Source organism: Balaenoptera ricei, chromosome 4, assembly GCF_028023285.1.
Source record: "Balaenoptera ricei isolate mBalRic1 chromosome 4, mBalRic1.hap2, whole genome shotgun sequence".
Classification (NCBI taxonomy): Eukaryota; Metazoa; Chordata; class Mammalia; order Artiodactyla; family Balaenopteridae; genus Balaenoptera; species Balaenoptera ricei.
This window is the reverse complement of record NC_082642.1, coordinates 107,355,446-107,373,852: the sequence shown is the minus strand read 5'-3', so window position 1 is coordinate 107,373,852 and position 18,407 is coordinate 107,355,446. Positions and strand designations below refer to the sequence as shown.

The window sequence follows — 18,407 nt, the reverse complement described above, 5'->3', positions numbered from 1 at the left end:
AGACCTTAATTATAACAAAAAAGATTTTAATCAGATTCCACTAAGAGGGAATCTTAGTGCTTCAGATCAAATTCAAAGTCAGGTCAAAGTGCTTCAGATCAATATTCAGTCTAACTCTGGAAGAAAGATATTTAGATAACAAGGGTTTTTACGAAAAGATTTTGCCTCTTCCTAGAGGAAGATATTCCAGAGTGTGAAACGGCCTTGACACCCAGTGAAAATAAAAATGTCTTCAGAAAGAACAGTGTTATGTTTGTGTATGTGGTGCTTTAGATTCATCCAAACCTCCCTTGTTGGGTCTCTATTATGTTTCAAGTTTTGTGTCAGATGCTGAGAACACAGTGATGATCAAATCCAGACCATGCTCTGCTCTCATTCCAGCAGGCAAAATTAATGTAAAAAAGGAAAGTGTGATAACTGCTACAATAGAGATCTAGACAAAATGTAACAGACCCACTTGCTCTTGCCTTGATTTGTTCTCTGAACATGATTTCTTGGAATTCAGGTAAATAGAGCTCACAAAATTTTAAGTAGGCTTTAAAATTAACGTAAAGACCAATCACTATCATCATATCTGGCACACAGTAAATACATAATAGATGTGGAATGAATAAATAAATGAACTTTCCAGCTTACAAATTAGAGTTGGGCCATAAGCAAACATCCCCATCAATTATAAAAGAAGTGTTCATGAATACAAAATATTTTTCAAAAGCCAGAAGCTTAAGGCAATGTGAATTGAGAGAAGAGACCATTTAAAATACAAACCTCATACTGACCAGCCTAAAACATACATGAAGTATTTCCTATATCTCTTAGGCTATTTAATGATATATTTTCAGCATCTCAGCAGCACATTTATTTTTATTTTCCAAGTCATGTGGGCTATTGTTTTTTTCCTAAATCCCAACCATATCTATCAATATGGCTTTGGCAAGAGTGATCAATTATGAGGAGCTCTAATAATTTCCATTGTTTTCAGCCATCCAGACAGAGATCTGGGTTTCAAAGCAAAACAGAGACGGGGACAGAGACAGGCAGATTGCCTCCTGTACAGAGGGGATCTATATTCATGAATTCCAACTTTTTAGGTGGATAATTTGAGAAGGTTTGTACCTTCAACAGTTTTAACCACTCCACCCTATACTAACCAAGCCTCCCCAAAGACACTTCACTGAAATAGAAGCAAAATGCTATCTACCTTACTTTTTCTTCTAATTCTGTGCTTTCGGACTTCTTTTTATTCCTCTCACATTCTATTATAAATAACTCGAGGATGGAACACAGTCTGTGCTGTTCTCCCTCATCAGCACCTAGCCCAGCACCATATGCAATGAAGCACTTATAAAATGCCTTGTGACGATTGACTACACACGAAGCCACCGCACATATGAAACTCAGAAGCTGGCACTTTTTTTAAAACATGCTTTTAGGCAATGCCTGATGTGAAGAAGAGTCACAAAATACTAAAATTAAAAGAGGCCTTTACGCTATTTAAAATACAGTTCCTGTCAACTATTTGTCGAACCCTGTGAGCTTCTTACATACTAATTTCCACACGACCACTTACCAGGAAACAGTTCCAAACTTTCTAGGTGGAGTCCATGGGACGTGAGACGGGAAGGAAAGAAGAACATAAACCTACTCTACAGCTTGCACCCTCCGGCCCGGTACGGAGGCAGTGCACCTGCACCCCGGTGGGTGGTGCCCTAGCTACCTGGCCTTTCCCTCAATTTCTCCTCGTGCAGGGCACTCGGCACTCAGGAGGCCGAGCTGTCAGCAAGACGGGCCCCAGATTGTCTACAGCCACAGAAAAAATGGTGGAAGAGTCACCCTTGCCATTTCCAGAAAGAGCGATCTATGGCTTTCTTTGCCGTTAAGCTCCCAATTTTGGTGCACACTATATCTCATGTGGCCTTTTATTCCTGAATCTTGGTTGAATGCCTTAGGCTTAACCTATTGGCCTCAAAAATATCAGGCAGTTGCATCGCCTATCTACCTCATTATTACTATAGCAATCCGTTACATAGTCTTATTTGGAATAAACATGATGAGTACCTCCCCACTCAACTCCATTCATGTAATCACAGATAACGATGCTAAAAATCAACAGCAGAAGAAATACCAAGAGGCCATCTGGCATTAGAAGATATTTCTATTAGTGAAGTAAACTAAATATTCCTTCTTACAACCAAGGAACTTCACACCAAAAATTGAATTGTATGTAGACTAACATCAAGCATTTATTATTTTTGACATAATAATATTGATCATAATTATTCTATCTTTCTTATTAATATCCAGTATTGAAATGTAAAAAGAAAAAAAAGTAAGTTGAACGTCTCTTAGATTAAGTTCCATTAATATTGTAAATGTTCTCAAATACTAGACATTAATAGATAGAATACTGCATTACTATATAGATATAGATAACTTCATAGTACAACTACATATAGATACTATACATGAAAACTACATATATAGTATACTCTATAGTATAACATAGTATACTTGCAGAGAAGATCCACTTCTCAGTAACCCAATGAAATTCTGGAACCATTTATGCTGACAGTTTTCTTAGATATTGGCATTCAATACAATTTAAGTAGAACAATTAAACAGGAGCAGACAATTTGGGTTACACCATTAAGGCAGCAAAAAGCATGTTCCAATATACTATGAATTTTGTACAATGAAACACTGATAAGTTAATTCTTGATTCAAAAAGAAAATAAGTTTCAGCTTCCTTTTGAAAAACAGGCATCATCATTGCTCACTACCTATCTTCAGGTTTCTACCAAATCTTCAATAGGTTGCATGTACTCAGATCTGATAAGAATTGCACAGGCAGAAATGTTGAAAATTCATATGTACTGGCAACTTACGATAATCATTAAAAAGAGATTCAGGAGCAGCAGAGTCAAGATGGAGGAGTACACGGCACGAGCCTTGCCCCTGGTGCAATGTGGACCACTGTGGTGGGGTCTTTACGATGGGAGCCATAGGTGGTGGGATCTTTCAAGCAAAGGTTTTCGCAATTCTCGGGTGGGAGTAAACCACAGACTACGAGGGAATCTGACAGCTATTAGAACCAGGGCTCTGCAGTTGGGAGGTAGCTTTGCAGTTTGGGGAGGTCTGTTTTCCATGATTGACTGCAGTATGGTTCAAGTCAGAGGGAAAGAAGACCCCTGGAACTGCATCACGAGTGGTGCCTTAACAGGAGCCATCCTGGCAGCAAGAAATGGACCAGTGGCCATGGTTGGGTCAGCCGCGATGGGTGGCATTCTGCTAGCTCTCATTGAAGGAGCTGGTATCTTGTTGACCAGATTTGCCTCTGCCCAGTTTCCCAACAGTCCTCCGACCCCCCCAGCTGCCTTCATCCCAGTTACCATCCTCACCTTTCAGGAACTATCAACGATACCAATAGGACCTCTCTCCCAGGACCTCCTTAACAGAATGAGCTGTGGTTCAAGGAAGGATTTCAGAAGATCAAGTTCAGTCTGTTTTTAAAACTGTAGGTGGGACAACTATGGCCAAATAGGCTATGAAGAGACATTTAGCACCTTTTTCTATTTAAGGGAACGTGGGATATCAATGGAACAGAATAGAAAGCCCAGAGACAAACCCACGCACATATGGTCACCTTATTTTTGATAAAGGAAGCGAGAATATACAATGGAGAAAAGACAGCCTCTTCAGTAAGTGGTGCTGGGAAAACTGGACGGCTACATGTAAAAGAATGAAATTAGAACACTCCCTAACACCATACACAAAAATAAACTCAAAATGGATTAAAGACCTAAATGTAAGGCGAGACACTATAAAACTCTTATAAGAAAACATAGGCAGAACACTCTATGACATAAATCACAGCAAGATCCTTTTTGACCCACCTCCTAGAGAAATGGAAATAAAAACAAAAATAAACAAATGGGACCTAATGAAACTTAAAAGCTTTTGCTCAGCAAAGGAAAAGACGAAAACAAGATGAAAAGACAACCCTCAGAATGGGAGAAAATATTTGCAAACAAAGTAACTGACAAAGGATTAATCTCCAAAATCTACAAGCAGCTCATGCAGCTCAATATCGAAAAAACAAACAACCCAATCCAAAAATGGGCAGAAGACCTAAAGAGACATTTATCGAAAGAAGATATACAGATTGCCAACAAACACATGAAAGGATGCTCAACATCACTGATCATTAGAGAGATGCAAATTAAAACTACAGTGAGGTATCACCTCACACCAGTCAGAATGGCCATCATCAAAATATCTACAAACAATAAATGCCGGAGAGGGCGTGGAGAAAAGGAATCCTCTTGCACTGTTGGTGGGAACGTAAATTGATACAGCCACTATGGAGAACAGTATGGAGGTTCCTTAAAAAACTAAAAATAGAACTACCATACGACCCAGCAATCCCACTACTGGCATATAACCTGAGAAAACCATAATTCAAAAAGAGTCATGTACCACAGTGTTCATTGAAGCTCTATTTACAATAGCCAGGACATGGAAGCAACCTAAGTGTCCATCGACAGATGAATGGATAAAGAAGATGTGGCACATCTATACAATGGAATATTACTCAGCCATAAGAAGAAATGAAATTTGAGTTATTTGTAGTGACCTAGAGTCTGTCATACAGAGTGAAATAAGTCAGAAAGAGAAAAACAAATACCGTATGCTAACACATATATATGGAATTAAAAAAAAAAATAGTTCTGAAGAACCTAGGGGCAGGACAGGAATAAAGACGCAGACATAGAGAATGGACTTGAGGACACGGGGAGGGGGAAGGGTAAGCTGGGACAAAGTGAGAGAGTGGCATGGACATATATACACTACCAAATGTAAAACAGATAGCTAGTGGGAAGCAGCCACATAGCACAGGGAGATCAGCTCGGTGCTTTGTGACCACCTAGAAGGGTGGGATAGGGAGGGTGGGAGGGAGGCTCAAGAGGGAGGGGATATGGGGATATATGTATACGTATAGCTGATTCACTTTGTTATAAAGCAGAAACTAACACACCATTGTAAAGCAATTATACTCCAATAAAGATGTTTAAAAAAAAAAAAGATTCAAGTAGTTACATGGTGGAAGTTTTGTGTTCTAGTTTTTCTCATTTAAAAAGTTTCTCATTACCCCTTAGAGTTTGAATACAAAAAAATATTTCTAATACTTCCATCTAGGTCTATATAAATTCCCCCTAACTTCACTGTTTTCCTCTGTTGAAATCAAATGTGCATCTAGTTTACATAGGCACAGTATAGTACTAAGGCAACCAGTGAGTGCTCATATTTCATTCAGCAGATATTTATTACAAATATATGCAAACTTTGTATAAAGTGCTGGAGTACTAGGGATTGTGCAAAGATAAATAAAAAGGATAGTCAGCTTTCCTGATTTGTAATTTAAGCAAAATGAATACAAATAAAATAAAATAGTAAAGAGAAGAAATGGAATGAAAGGGAATAAAATGATAAAGTGAAAAGGATTGGGAAATTATTTTTCTACTCTTGGCTCCTTCTTATGTGATTATCATACTGTTGTTCTACATTTTGCTAAATTACTATAAAAAGCTTAAAGGCAGAGTCTATCATATTTTTCACCATATCTTTAACATCTGCCATAGTGGAAAATATACATTTAAGTGAGTAAGTAAACAGTAAAATATCACACAGGAGAAACAAAATTCTATAAGCACTAAAACCAACACTGTGAATGGAACTACCTCAAGTATTAAGGAATCAGCTTATTGTTATCTGAAATAAATGATGTAAATGTTTTCTCAAATTTTTATCTCAAAATTCACCATTTGTGCCTTTGAGGTGCGGGCTTCAGAAGTTAGAAACTACATTCTTAGTGGTATTTACAGCCAAAACTAAATCTTTCAACAGTAGTTCAGGCTGGATTTCTAGGTTTATCACAACAGGATGTAATTTTGTATATAAATATGCATGTGATTTTCTAAATATTAAAAGATTCTTCTCTAGTCATGTTCCTCATGGAGAAAGAGTCTGAGCAAAAACAAAATGCTGAAACAAGGCCCTTAGTTTTTAATTTGCTTTTACTGAGTGAGAGGGGATCCTGGTACCTAATTACCTAATCCCACTGGAAGAACTGGCATGCAGGAACTAGCAGCCCATGGTTGCTGGAGTTATGAAACCTGGAAAAAATAACATGAAACTCCTATGCTCAAACACACATATTTGCACATGGGCTGACTTCCATCCAGTAGACAGCCCAGACCTCTTTAGAAATTGCAGAGTAAATCAGGAAATTAGCTCCAAGGATTATGTGCTTCTGCTCTGCTTCAGGGGCCCCAATTCACATCATAATGGTTCTGAGAAGTTTTCGTGACCAAACCCAAGAACAAGGAGGCAGAAGACCTGAAGGCTCGCAAATGACCCATCCACGCTCTTCAGTGGAGACAGAACAGTTGCTATCCAACACCCTCGGAGGAATGCGGATGATCTGTTCAGGACTGAACTGCTTTGCCCTCATTGTATGTAAATTATTCATTACCCCCTCCTTTTGCACATTTTGCCCTCCATTCTCCCTGCTTACTTCACCACTTTTTCTCTGAGCTACCTCAATTGCCTTGTGCTTTGCTCCCTTCAGAAACTTAAAAAGGAAACTAGATTCATTAGCCAAATAACAGAATCATACATTTCTTTTTGATATACTGGGGAGTAGGGAAGATGTTTTGGGATTTCTCTGATATTCAGCTTTTTAGAAAACAATTCCTTGAATTATTGTTTTAAATATTTGAACTGCTTCGTCTAACTTTCTCTGATAGCACGCTAACATTAGACTAAAACATGGAACGTTTTGAAAACCTATTTCTGTTGTCAGTGCTTCCACATGAACAGCAGGGGGCAATAGCATACCAAGAATTGTGGAAACTGTCTCAGGCTCTAAGAAACACTGTTGAATTGCTGCACTGGGTCTGTGTACCCCAACGCGATGATCTCAGCTCTCAGATGAAGTCTTTTGTTTTGTGTCCTATTTTACAATGCACTGTTCAGTTTTCTATGAGTTGTGACTTATTTAGACAGCATTTCACTGACAGTTTAGCTTAAGAAAAAAAAAAAAAATAGGTGAAGGAGAAAAAAAGAAAGAGGAAAGAGAAAATTAAAGTGCAGCAAAATGAAACACAAAAAGACAAGGAAGAAGTAATCCTGCATGTATTGAAAGTTTGTCCCTTCTCTGTTCCCATCCACTGGAATCTTAAACATTGTTTTCCTGGATTAGACTTAATTCACCCTTAACCCTTCCCTCATAGATACATCCATTTCATTCTCCCTTCTCTGTCATACAGTTTTCTGTTAAAACAACATATTTCTTCATAAAAAGAACAAACTGTTTTAAGCTGAATACTTTTTAAAAGAATTCAAAAAACTGTGCTGTGTGCTGGCCTTTGGTCAAGCATCTCTGTATAGAATTTTAATGTTTTTCTGCTTTTTAAACATTTATTAGTCAAGATACATTTCATTGCTATGTTTCAATAAAGTTATTCCCCTGTAAGTTCACGCCTTCATCTAAACAGCAAAAAGCTGAAGTTCTGAAGCTGTATCTGATGAGTTTGGGGGTAGAATATAAAGTAGAAACTGGAACATCAGAGATTTGAGGAATACATTCAAGGATCATTTCCACTGCATTGGAAGGTGTTTCAGCAGAGATTAAACTATTTCATGCATAATTTGAGTTGCACCCCAAAATATAAAACCCATAAGACTGGCTTCTTTCTCCTACCTAGGCTGGAATTCCCAGAGTTACTAATGCATTCCCACAGAGTTATTAATTTATGACTGTGGGATGGCAGAAGTAATATTATTTCAACATCTGGCACTAAAATTCCTCGTCAAGGGATAGTCCTTTCCCTCCCTGAGACTGAGGGCCCTATCTGATACCCTCGACTTTATCCCCTCTGGCCTGTCTCCTACTATGCTCCTGCACACAGCGCTCCAGTCACGCCAGCCTCCTTGCTGTTCTCTGAAAACACACCAAGTAATCTTGTTGTGCCTCCGGGCCTTGCTGTTCTCTCAGTCAGCGTAAGTCTTAGCCCACTTATCCAAACGACTCATTCCTTCACCTACTTCAAGAGTTTGTGTGAAAGTCACTTTCTCCCTGAGGCTCTCCCTGACCACCTACTTAAAATAGAAAACTCCCCCCTAGCATTTCCTACTCTCCTCCCCCTCCTTTATCTTCCTCAATAGCACTTATCATCATCAAATATTATATGCTACATTTTACGTATAATAAAGATGAGCTACTGAAATCAAACATATCTACCAACAGAGGGCTTAACCCCCTATTAAAAGGACAAAACGGTTGATTCCAAAGCAAAACCCAACTCTTTGCTGCACATAAAAGACAAAGACACACCTACAACAATTCAGAAATGCTAACAATGAAAGGATGCACAAAGGTATACCAAGAAAACACAAACACAAAGAAAGAATTGAGATTTTGAAATCCAACTAAGTAGAATTTAGACCCAAACCTATTACCAAGTCAAAGAGCACTTTACAAATGCTAAATGCTACAATTCACAGTGAAAATAAAATATTTATGAAAGATATGCAGCAAATAACACAGTAGCTTCTTTCATTTAGCAGAAACTACAAGAGACTCAAAGAGACTAGAAATACATAAATAATAGCAGACTTTAGTATACTTCCCTTGGTCCAAGATCAAAAATGGTACCAAAAAACATTTATAATAATTGACTCCATAATTACAGAAACATCTATACTTCAATAAATTACATAAAGAAAAGTACAAATAATATTCTCCATCAACAAGATGATAAAAGTATGAATCCATAACAATCAAAACATAAGAAAATCTTCCCACTGTGAAATTTAAAATTTTTCTATTAAACTTAGCTTGACTCAAGGAAAAAATAACAACTGATCATGAAATTTTCTAGAAAAAAATAATGAAAACATGATATCAGAGTTTACAGGATACTGCTAAAGAGTGTTTAGAAAAAGATTCATAGATTTAAATATTTGTATCAATAAAAATGAGAGAAAATGAGTTAGACATTATACTCAAAAAGTTAGAAATATTTAAGACTTGCTTTTTTTTTCTCCCCACTTTGGACTTAATTTTCTTTTTAATTAAGCAACCTAGATTTGAAAACAACCTGAAACAAATAAACCTAGCTGTATCAAACTGCATTTAGCATTGGTTCTGTTATTTTGAAACTAACATATATTATGGGAAAAAGTAAATAAGCAATTACGTTAACATTATTAGGAACCATGCTTTTCAGCAGAAAAGAGATTCAATATAAAATTAAATAAGTAAAAAATTCTATAACCTTTCATTAGAATTGGAGTATCAGCACAAGTTTATGATTTATTTTTCTTTGAAAAACCACATATTTCCTAGATCTTGTATTTAAAAGTAGGAGAAGTAACAACAAGCCTTTTAGCCATGAACATCCTACGTGCACAGATTGTGGTCACCAAATACCATTTTCACTGAAAGCAATGAAGTCTCCTTTGAGAAATGGCTGATTCTAGGTCTGGAGCAGTAAATGAGACTGTTGCAATACGAGACTGGGACTCTTAAAGTATCCAAAAGCAAGGAAGCTATCAAGACATTTGCAGTTATCAAATGAACATAGAAGCCAAAGATGGGCAATTTGAGCTTTAAAATGAATAATCACTGCAATTATATAAAAGCGTAAATAGAGATGCCAATAGAATCAATGCAAAACTAGAAGCAATAGGAAATTCAATATGAGAGCGAGATACAAAATTGCATGTAGAAATCGATGTCTTCATATATTTAAGCAATAAGCAATTATAGGGGAAAATAGAAGAGATGACCCCATTTACATTACCAACAAAAATGAAAAAATATCCTAGGAGTAAATGTTATAGGAACTGTGCAAAACCTATATGAGAAAAACTTTAAAGCTTTCCTGAAAGATAGAAAACTGTGACTTGACTAAAAGGAAAAATAAACTTTGCTCCTCAATTGAATAATGCAAAATCATAAATTAATGCCAATTTTCAAAGTATTTTTTACGCAGCTAGTTTCTGTAGTTTACATGGAAAAGATAAATAAGCAAGATTATTTCCCCCCAAAACAGGAAATCAAAATAAGAAAACAGCAATAAGGCAGGCCTAGCTCTACCAGATATTGGAACATATTATACAGTTTCTATAATTAAAACAGTATAATATTAGCACTTGAGTAGACAATCAGATCAATAGAAAAAAATAGTAAATATAGATGTAGAGCCACGTACCATGTGGAAATTTATGTATGTGATAAAAGTGGTATCTCAAATCACTGCTAGATAAATGAGCTTTTGAAAATTAAATGTTGTTAGAACAGCTAAATAGGTCTGTGAAATAGAAAACATCGGATATAACATCACCTAAGTGGAATTCCAGCCAGAAAAGCCAAAAAATTCAACGTCAATCTTTCAATGAGGACCAATTTGAGTATCCAAATTGAAGGATATTCTGGAAAACCACTGGTCTGAACTTTCCCAAAAAAGTCAATGCCAGAAAAAAAAAAAAAAAATCAGCAAAAAAGGCTGAGGAAGTAGTCTAAACTGAAGGAAGCTCAAGAGACTTGATGACTAAAATCAATACGTGATCCTTGTTATATCCTGGATTTTTATTCTACAGACAACAACAGGGTAAGCAAGGATTTGGGGTGGCGTGGGGGGACAATGGAGGAAATTCTAACATGGACTGTATATTAACTAAGAGTAATGTAACAACGTTTAGTGCATTCCGCCTCCCCGGGTCTGAAAAGCCTAGGGAAACATTTCCTAAAGACACAGTACTGTGATCCTATAGGCCAGTAGCCGCAGTTGGGGCGATTTTGCCCTGCCCCGCCCTCCCCACACCCACGTGATAATGTCTGAAAACATTTTGGGTTGTCACAAGTTGGGGAGGGGAAGGCCGGGTGCTACTGGCATCCAGCAGCGTGTGAAGGCCAGGAGTGCTACTGAACACTGTACAACGCCCACGACAGCCCCACTCCCCTCACTACAAAGAGACTTCACGCCAGAATCAACAGCGCCACAGTTGATAAACCTTGATGTAGGAGACTCCCTTATTCTCAGGGGATAGTACTGCGATATTAGGCTGAATTAAATGAAATGGTCTTCCGCGCAGGTCAAATATTGGTAACATTTAAGGGTGAAGGGTTATGACGTCCACAACTCACTCTCAAATTGTTCAGCAAAACACACTGTACATGTCCTTCCGCCCTGCTTTCCTCCTCCCTCTGGTACCGAAGCAGGGTCGTACTCCTCCTAGGGCGGACGGACCCGCCGAGCCTGCGCGGTGGGAGGACCCTGCGAGCGACCACTGCGCAGGCGCTGGGTGGCAGCCGCGCCCACGCGGCGCTTCTCCAAAAGTTAACAGAGGTGGGGCAGACCTCGCAGTCACCTCGGCTGCCTGGAGCAGAGGACAGAAGAGAAAGCTCCCGAGGGGGCTCCGCTGTCTTCTCCAGGAGTGACAACGCTGCTTTCCCAGTTGAACCCCGCCCCCCTCCTCTGCGATCCGCTGCGGGCTACAGGGAGCATCGCTTATCCTTTGGAGCCCTCTGCCAGGAAGAGCCCGTTGCGTGCGGCCCCTGGTGCCTGGCCATTCCCGTGCAGGCTGGATTCTCCAGAGGTGATCACGCTCTCCTTAGTGGATTCTGACTTCCTTTCTGACGAGCCTGGGCAGTACTACAGCTCGTGACCACTGACTGAAAATGCCCGGGCAGGCTCATTCCACACCGGGCTTCTCGCCAACAAAAGCTTACCCAGGTAACATTTTTAAATACCTTAAAAAATTTCAGCCTAGAGTTTCTTAATCAAGGAGTTGACAGACTTTTTCTGTAAAAACCCAGATAGCAAATATTTTAGGATTTGCAGGGCAGGAACAGTCGTCTCTGTCGCTTGTCTTTTTTTTTTTTTTTTTTTTAAACAACCTCATAAAAATGTAAGGAAAAAAAAACCCGCTCTTAGCTTCGGGCTTTACAAAACCATGGGGATTACTCTGATTAGATTACAGTCTTTCAGTTTACCCAGCACGGAGGCTAGAGCTTCAGTCTCTGGTCCAACCACAGTTTTGCAGTAAAGACTCAGGTTCCAGGAGGACCACGACCCACCGGGCTTACTGGGCGCCACCTACTGAGGCTTAGTTTACCATCTTTTGGGCCCCTACACCTGCACCTCTGCTCTTCTCTACTGAGTGGCCGTTGAGTTCCTGGCAGTCAGGAGGGCTGCCAGGAAACCCCCAGAAACCCCCAAACCCCCAGAAACCCCCAGACAAGCAGCCACACCCTCCTTCACTCTAAAATGACAGTCCCTTCCTATCTGGGAGCAAAAACCAAAGTCCTTACACTGTGATTAAATTAGTATAAACAATACAAGAAGATCTCAGAGAATTGTATTTATATAGCATTTTTTCTAATGATAGATGTAATATATCTATGTCCACTCTGGTAATTTGGAAAATACTGAAAAGCATATGGACAAAAATTAAAATTCAGCATACTCCCAACCCACAAAAATGAACTACCAAAATGTTTATGTATTCTAGTCCAGCTTTTCAATGCATATTAATAGGACAATTTACTGAACTGGATTTCTAAAAAAATTTTCTTAATAAACTTTTGTTGAATTACAAAATCCAAAAATGTGGTGAAACTGTATAAATATACAGTTCAATAAACTTTCAAAGACTGACTGACACAAACATAACCTTGCAGCTGCCACCCAAATCAAGAAATAGAGCGTGCCTAGCTAGCTCCTCCAGCCCCTGCTCAGTCAAGGGCAACTTCTCCCCAGATATAACCATAATCAAAAGATTAGTTTTGTCTTTCCTTTAATTTCACATGAAATGAATTATTCAGTAAATATTCTGTAGTATTTTATTTCTTTCACTCCATATTACATTTGAGATTCATCCATTGTTGCATGTAACAGGTCTGTATTTTATTTTATGCTGTATGGCATTTAATTGTGTGAATATGCTGCAGTTTATCATTTATACTGTTATTTTTTAAATTTCAGCTATATTAAGGTATAATTCCTATACCATACAATTTTCATCCATTTAAAATGTAGAGTTTAATGTTTCTTTAGTATATTCACAGGTAAGTGCAACCATTGACAGGCACAGTCTGTTTTAGAACATTTTCATCACCTCAGAACAACTCCATATTCTTTAGCTGTCACTCCCCTACCCTGCATCCTCTCCAGCCCTAAGCAACCACTAATCTATTTTTTGTCTCTATAGATTTGCCTATTCTAGATAGTTCATAAAAATGGAGTCATATGTCTTTTGTGGCTGGTCCCTTATACTGATCCTGAATATTCATGTTATTTCCAGGTTTGGAGCTATTGCAAATAATACTGCTGTGAACATTACTATACTTATCAGCATATTATGCGTATCTAAAGCTATATATGTATCACATAGATACATATTTCTCTGGGGATATATACCTAAAAGTAGAATAGCTCCGACATAGGTTATGTTTATGGTTAGCTATAGTTGATAGTGCCAAACAATTGTCCAAATTTACACTCCCACCAGCAGCGTGTGAGACTTTTCATTGCTCCACACCCTCACCAACATTGGTGGTTGTGTGGTTTCAGTTTACACTTCTTGATGACTAATGAAAAAAAGCACCCTTTCATGTAATTATTAGTCGTTTGAATATCCCCTTTAGTAAAATGCCTTTTGGGTCTTTATTCCATTTTTGGTGAGGTTGTCTTTTTCTGTTGGATTTATAGTGAGTCCATTTTCATTTATGAGTACTGCAAACAAACAAAAACACTTTTCCTAATCTGTGACTTGGCATTTTAACCATCTCATTGTTAAATTTTAATGACTGTAAATTTTAAATTTTTATTGAAGTCTAACTTTTCAATCTTCTTTTATGGTTAGTACCTTTGCTATCCTAAGAAACCATTGCCTACAAGGACCTTCTCCTATTTTACCATCTAAAAACATAACGTTTGGGGGACTTCCCTGGTGGTCCAGTGGTTAGGACTCCACGCTTCCACTGCAGAGGGCAAGGGTTTGACTCCTGGTCAGGTAACTAAGATCCCACATGCCATAAATTTAAAAAAATAATAAATTAAAAATAAAAACATAATGTTTTTCTTTGAATCTTTAAATCTACTAACCACGTAGAACTGATTTTGGAGTATGGTGTGCAGTTAAGTGTTAATTTTTTTTTCACATAGCTATCCAGCTGACCCAAGTGCTCTTCTTGAAAGACTATTCTTTTCCCACTGCCCTGCAGTGTCACCCTTCTCATAAATAATAGAAACATAGATCAGTACAGATACTGGAATTAATAGACAAGGTCTTTAGCCATGATAAACATGTTAAGGAATCTTACTAAAACAAGATGTAATATGTGAAGAAGTAGAGAATTTCGAGAGAGATACAGGTAATATTTTTTATGAGATGGAAATCCTACAACTGAAAAATATAATATCTGAAATTATTTGATAGGTTATCAGTAGGTTGGACACAATCATGAAAGCATCATTAAACTTGAAGACAGGTTGCTAGAAATCATCCAAATATAAGTGCACTGAGAAAAAAATATTTTAAATAAACAAAGCATCAGTGACTGATGGAACAGTGTCAAATGGCCTAACATACATGAAATTGAACTCCTGAAAAGCAAGGAGAGAGAGCCTGGGGCAGAAAAATATTTGAAAAAATATTAGCAAAAGCTTTCCAAAATTGATCAACTATATTTTATCCAGGACATTTACTTGTTTTCAGTGGGGAGTGGATCCCAATAACCTAAGCTTACCATGAATGGAATTTAGAAGTTAGCATAAATAAAGTTTTACATCTACACGAATGAGCAGCAGGGCATTTTAAAGACACACAAAATGTGGACGAATACTCTGTTGGGTGGAACTGTCCCGAACACTACTGTACTTTGAGCATAAATGTTGCCTACCCACTAAAGCCCATAGTACCACCCCAATCATAGTAATACCAAAATGTCCCCCCAGTTTTTCAAAATATCCCCTCAGTGTGTAATATGGCCCTACATCCATCGAGAACCCCTCTCTCACATGATCTCCCACTGCCTCCTTTCCTCCTTGCCCCATGCCCTTTCTAACCTCATCTCTAATGCTCACATCTCGCAAACCACACTGGCATCTTTCCATCTCAGGGCTTTGGGGATGGCTTTTCTCACTTCCTGAATGGTTCTCCCCCAGACATCCATATGACTGACTCTTTTCTCCTCCTCAGGTCTTTGTTCAAACGTCATTTTCTCAGTAAGAAATTAAACAAAACAAAACAAAAAACTTGCAAGTTCATTCCCCCATCCCCAATTTATTTTTATATGAAGACTTTATTTGAAATGCTATGTATTTTAATTATTTAATTTCCTTACTGTCTCACTTTCCCCACCAGTAGAATATAAGTTCTGGTGAAGACGGAGGGGGATTTACCAATTTTGTTCTCTGTAGTGTCTTCAGTACCTTAAATGAGTAAAAAATTATAACTGATAACATTTTTCTCAGGGCTGGCATGTGGGCAACCTTAATTTATTCCTAATAACCTCCAAATCTTTCAAGATACTTGTTCAGTTTTTCATGAATAAGAAAGTCCTGACAGTATTCCAGTAATTTTTAAATGTTTAAGGTATGTTTGAGCGGCTTAGCAAAAAGGATTACAGCAGTAAAAGCTCCAGCTTTTTACCAAAGAGAATAAGAAATGTGATATGGTTGTTTCCAAGGCAACGAAAAGCTTTACCTCATTAAGTAGACTGAGGGTTTCTCCTTATTAGATTGAAATATCCAATCAAATAGCTGAGGGCTGCCTCGCAAAGAAAAAGCACTTAGAGCTGTCATCACAAAGAAATTTGCCTATTCAATTGTAAGCTAATTTGTACCAACTTCTTTCTTCAGGCGTTCAGGCATCAGGATCGATGATGAACTTTCAAAAAGGAAAAGGATGGAAAATCATCGAACTTACCATGAACTGTGCTCCCTTAAGTGTTTCCTCATAGCATGTGCAGAGTCAAGGGAAATTATATTCCTGTATTATTTAGTCTACCAACAACCTATTTACCTACGGTCTTAATCTGGGTTATTCTTGAAAGTAGAGCCTGAGACAAAGGTAGACACATTCTATTTTGGGAATGTGATCCCAGGGAACAGGAAGGAGACAGAGGGGAGTGAACAGGCAGAAAAGGGAAAGTCCAAGCAAAACAAGGTAGTGTTATTGAGTGGTCCACTAGTGTTCATGGCTACTTAGTGCAGAACCTTCCCAGGATTCTTAACAAACTTTGGCTCAGAACAGTCTGCCTGAGGGACGAAAAGAAGAAGGATTTATGTCTCAGCAGCTATCACCTGTGTGCTGAGGGCTGCTCGCATGGGGCACTAACTCCCCCATGAGGAGACCCTCACTGGTGCTACAGCATCACATGTGCTGCAACAGAGAAGCTTTGGGACAGGAAGCTAGATTCTTGACGCAAGCCTGAGATGAGGCACCGTCAGCACAGAGCGGGATGAAACCTGCCCAGAGCTGTTCACCAAAGCTGCGGCTGGAATCGGAGGTGGAAGAGATGGGAGACAGTGCACAGGAGGCATCTCAGAAGCCTAGAGAATGTCTTGTTAGCCTTGTCTAAATCCATATTCTCTCTTCTTTCTATCATCAAAATTTCACTGTCCAGAACAAGGTTGGCAGAAGGGTTAAATAGGAAGGTTAAATGTACTTCCTAGAAGCTGTATGTTAACAGTTTTAACCTGAGTGACACTTATAAGAAATAGGAAGTGACCCTAGAACTTGGAAAATTTTTAAATTATTCTACTTGAAACATTTTACCATTGGGTAGCAATATTAGATATCTTCTAAACTCATGTAATCTCAGAAGTAATCATGAATTGTTTGGAGAAATAAAATTAACCATTTCATATATTTCTATGAGCTTTATAAATCAGTGTCATTAATTTTTCCTAAGATATTGTTTTCTACTGTCACATAGTGATACAGAGCTTACAACCAACGAACGAAAAATTGGTAGAAACACAGAAAGGAAAGATGTTGGAATAATTTCAATAACCTAAAGGGTTGGCATTAATATTGGCTGGAATGGGGGAGGCAGGGGGGGAAACTGCACATTTTGACTTGGGGGTTCCGCTTTTGAAGTTCCATTTTACCAGAAATAATTTTCTCTCTGCCTACATCCATGTGACGTCATTATCATCCTCACTTGTTTGGTCTGGAATTGCCACCAGTAGGAATAAACTTTTGAGTTATTTAATATGGATCGAGGGCTTCCCTGGTGATGCAGTGGCTAAGAATCTGCCTGCCAATGCAGGGGACATGGGTTCGAGCCCTGGTCCCGGAAGATCCCACATGCCGCGGAGCAACTAAGCCCGTGGGCCACAACTACTGAGCCTGCGCTCTAGAGCCCGCGAGCCACAACTACTGAAGCCCGTGCGCCTAGAGCCCATGCTCCGCAACAAGAGAAGCCACCGCAATGAGAAGCCCGCGCACCAGAAAAAAGACCCAATGCAGCCAAAAATAAATTTAAAAATTTATAAAAAAAAAAAAAAATGGATCGAGTTCCTACTATTTGCTGTGTATTGGCACACTGCATATGAGTAAGACATAATATAAAACATTACATCCAAACATTTCAGAGCAGTCCTGCTCAGTTGAGACAAGGGTTAGTATCGAGTGGGACAAGTGTCTTGAATTTCAGGGCAGAGTATCAGCAAGGAAGAAGGTATGCAGAGAAAAGATTTCCAGAAATTTGCATACGGATCCCTCTGTGCCCACTGCTGAACACTGAACAATTCCCAAAACTAGCACAAGAGTGGGAAACATTTAACTTCCATCCAGCCATAGTGGGGTGTCCTCAAGGAGAACTCCACACCAGGAAGGTTACATCTTACATAAGTAGGGCTAAACTAGCATGACAATAAAATCTAGACTTGCTCAAAAAACAAGCCTCAGTAACATGAAGCTGATCCTCAAGTAACTTAACTACCTGCCAGAACCAAGTCCAAATTTGTTCAGGTCCTCCAAGAAGCACATGCAAATATGGAATTAGATTTACAAGAGCTGTACCTGGGGAAATGCCTGTAAGTGTTGAAATAGAGAGGAAGCCAGAGGAGTAGAGTCTTCAGACTGCCTAACATGTCTGACCCCTTTGAAAGAAAGAGAGAAGGAAGGAGGGTTGACTAGCAAGGGTCCCAGACTGCAGCATAATTCCAGGAAGGTTTAAGGTCAGAATTTGCCTCTCAAAGGAGTTCCTACCTCACAGGAATAGGCGTGCATTAGGATACCTGCTCAGTGGTTGTTCCAATGGAAACGACCCATGGGAAATGTAGCCTAAGCATGAAAATAATGGATCCAGAGAGCAGCTGGGGCCC

At 38.8% G+C, this 18,407-nt stretch overlaps 1 long non-coding RNA gene and 2 pseudogenes across 1 annotated transcript; all 3 read left to right on the top strand.

Moving 5' to 3' along the window:
* The first annotated feature begins 1,817 nt into the window (after positions 1 to 1,817).
* LOC132365456 (phosphatidylinositol N-acetylglucosaminyltransferase subunit P-like) lies at positions 1,818 to 2,217 on the top strand (annotated as a pseudogene).
* Positions 2,218 to 2,817: 600 nt separating this feature from the next.
* LOC132365092 (mitochondrial import inner membrane translocase subunit Tim17-A-like) lies at positions 2,818 to 3,427 on the top strand (annotated as a pseudogene).
* Positions 3,428 to 11,354: 7,927 nt separating this feature from the next.
* On the top strand, positions 11,355 to 16,944 carry LOC132364866 (uncharacterized). The gene is made up of 2 exons (XR_009502946.1): positions 11,355 to 11,801; positions 15,933 to 16,944. It is a non-coding gene; the product is annotated as an uncharacterized LOC132364866 (long non-coding RNA).
* The last annotated feature ends 1,463 nt before the right edge of the window (positions 16,945 to 18,407 follow it).